This window comes from Pipra filicauda, unplaced genomic scaffold (assembly GCF_003945595.2).
Source record: "Pipra filicauda isolate LSUMZ 115617 unplaced genomic scaffold, ASM394559v2 scaffold182_size1470994_pilon, whole genome shotgun sequence".
Lineage (NCBI taxonomy): Eukaryota > Metazoa > Chordata > Aves > Passeriformes > Pipridae > Pipra > Pipra filicauda.
Window position 1 is genome coordinate 1,179,374 of NW_024104290.1, and position 3,136 is coordinate 1,182,509.

A 3,136-nucleotide genomic window follows, 5' to 3' on the forward strand; every position below is an offset into this window, starting at 1 on the left:
CCCATGGTTTTTTTCTCAGTATTTAATGGTGTTTTCTTCTTCTTCTTCCTTAGAAAGGAGAGGTCACAGCTCCTCTGCTCTTCACTGAGTTCATTTTTGCAACCAGGACTTGCCCCGTGGGTTTTTTCCTCCCAGTATGTTCCTGTTGTTACTTTGGCCTCACCAAGTATCTTCTCCACCTACTTACAGGTGGTAAGTATTTACTTCTACTTGTTTCCTCTGTTCCCAGGTGCAATTGTCTCCCTCTTATTCTGTGTATTTTCTATGTGTATTTTTCCACAGCTCTTTATTCTGTGTACATTGTGATCCAGCTCTCCACCATCCCTGCTCCTCAAAACCACTGCCAAGTGTCTGTCTGGAACACCCAGCTCCTGAGAACTCTGCTTTTTTTGAGGCAAGACTGAAAAGGCAGTCACTGCATAAATATGCATGAACTCTTGGGATATACTTTCCTTGTCTAAGCCCAGCTAGCAGCAGATTCCAACTGCCAGGTTAACAGTTGTGGCATCGAAATGGGTTTTTCCAATGGGAAAAAAGTTAGTCCTGCCCTTCACTGACTCTTCCCTGATACGATTATAAACAGTAATTAGTGAGTATTAAATGTTTCATCTTGTTTGAGTCAGCCTGAATTCATGTCCACTCCCTTTAAAGAGAGTTTCAATTGAAGCAATTTGTCAGGATAAGCTCTGAGTCCTTGAGATAAATAGATATATAATATATATATTATATATATATATACATATTTATCTCAAGGACTCAGAGCTTATCCTGACAAAGTGTATATATTATTTATATATATTTATTTTTATTTATATATTTATTTATATTTATATATTATATATATTATATATATTACATATATATAATTATATATAATATAATATGTATTATATATAATACATATAATATATAATATATATTATATAATAAATATAAATATATAAATAAATATATAAATATAAATAAATATATATAAATAATATATATAATACATATTATATTATATATTAAATATATATAAATATATATAAATATAATATATATAAATAATATATATAAATAAAAAATGTATTTTATATATATATACTTTAAAACATACACTTTAAAAGATATGTATACTTTGAAATATACATATATAAATATACTTTATATATATATAAATATATATATATATATACACATTTAAGTGTTTCAATACATCCTACAAAGAATTTCCCATCCATTGATGTTCCATACAAGAGAAAGGTTGAAATGTGACCTTGGTCCAGACAATTTCAGCTCCTTCCACTGTGTAAATCAGCTTCAATATGCTGTTGTTTCAACCTTATTTCTATGTCTCCTTAAGGATTAAGGAACAATAGAGGCTGCAAAAGAAAATATGCATAGTTAGAATATTTAGTTTAGCAGAGTTTGGGTATTTTCATTTTATTTTTCCTTTTTAAAAGCAGATGTACTATTTGAAATTCTAGAATTCCAGGTTACAACATCCCAGTTGAGCCACCATGGTTAGATCCACCCCAGGTCACCTCACAGCTGCTAATTATGCTGCTTGTGTATGATTAGGTTGATTTTGAAATATTAAATTACAACCTGAAGAGCTTAAGATCAAAGAGAGATTGAAATCCAAGGAGCAGCTTTACAGTCGGGAGTTCGAGTAACAGAACCAGCTTTGCCTCTGGGTGAAGGCAGGATGCTACAGAGCAGTGTCTGAAAGGCTGGCAGAGATGGGATATTTGGGAGAAACCCTTCCCTGGGAGGGTGGGGAGGCCCTGGCACAGGTTGCCCAGAGAAGCTGTGGCTGCCCCATCCCTGGAAGTGTCCAAGGCCAGGCTGGACGGGGCTTGGAGCAATCTGGGATGGTAGAAGGTGTCCCTGCCCATGGCAGAGGGTGGAACAAGATGGGTGGAACCTGCTCTGTGATTCTATTAAGTCACACAAAAGGTTGAGTCAGACCTTGGCCAGGTCAGTGCAATCCCCAAAAACAGGTGCTCTGCCCATCACCACTGCTTGGACATCTGTTAAAAACCTATAAAAAAACAACAAAAAAATCATTAACATCATCATAACCCACTTGTACCCCCCACCACACCACTGTGCTACTAAATAAGCAACTTGGTTACCTACCTATTTACCAGCCATCCCCAGCAAGGGCCAGCCAGCACCACTCAGCTGCCTCCAGTGCCCAGGAGATCCTCTCCATCATCAGCTCTGTGGGTTGTCCCACCCCAGACAGAGAGTGGGCAACCTCTGCAAACACACAGGCTCTTGGGCAACAGGGTCAGCTACCTCAGGTACAGGCACATCCATGCTCCTCATCATCCTCTGGCCACAGAGTTCATTTATTGATGCCAAGATAAAGGGCAAGAGACGAGGGCAAGGGGGGAAGAGAGGCAAAAAAACTGAAGAGAGAGCCGGGAGACCTGGAGAGCAAAAAGGGAGATACAGCAGGGATGGGGAGAGGGCAAAGAGGCAGAGGGCAGAGAGAGCAGAGGGCAAATGTGGAGACAGCACAGGGGGCAAGCAAAGAGGCAGAAAGACAGCAGATGCAGCAGAGTGAGCACTGAGAGGGAGCAGACAGCAGAGAGGGGTGGCAGAGAAGCACAGAGAGGCATAAGAGAGCAGAGAGAGAGCACCAATAGAGGGGGACACAGAGAGAGAGCAGGGCAGAGAGGAGAGGCACAAACAGGGAGCAGAGACCAAGAGGAGAGTGAAGAGGCACAAAGAGTGAGGGAGCACAGAGAGAGGGGGGAATGAGGCAGAAGAGAGGCAGAGAGAGGGAGAAAAGAGGGATGAAGGAGAGAACTGAGAGCTAAAACACAGAGGGCATGAGGTGTAGAGGGCAAATAGAGTCCACAACACCCTGCTAGCCACCTCTCCCTTGAGGCAAGGGGAACCAGCTGCCCTCCTCCTGCCCCAAAACCCCAGTCTCCTCTGCACCTTCAGCCCTGCATCCCAGCCCATCTCATGGCAAACCTGCCCCAACCCAGACCCTCAGCTCTGCTGTGCCCCCTTTGCAGCCTCTGCCTGGCACCCCAAAACCCTCCCCACCCTCCCAGGGACTCGTTCCATCCCCAGAGCCCTTCCAGGCCCAGCTGCCTCTCCCGGTCCTGGCCACCACCACACGGCACCACGGCGC

At 42.5% G+C, this 3,136-nt stretch overlaps 1 long non-coding RNA gene across 1 annotated transcript; it reads right to left on the minus strand.

The window, feature by feature from the left end:
• Positions 1-1,192: 1,192 nt before the first annotated feature.
• On the minus strand, positions 1,193-2,594 carry LOC113983999. Its single transcript, XR_003539340.2, has 3 exons — positions 2,125-2,594; positions 1,954-2,026; positions 1,193-1,364 (listed from the first exon to the last, which is right to left on the minus strand). It is a non-coding gene; the product is annotated as an uncharacterized LOC113983999 (long non-coding RNA).
• Positions 2,595-3,136: the final 542 nt, after the last annotated feature.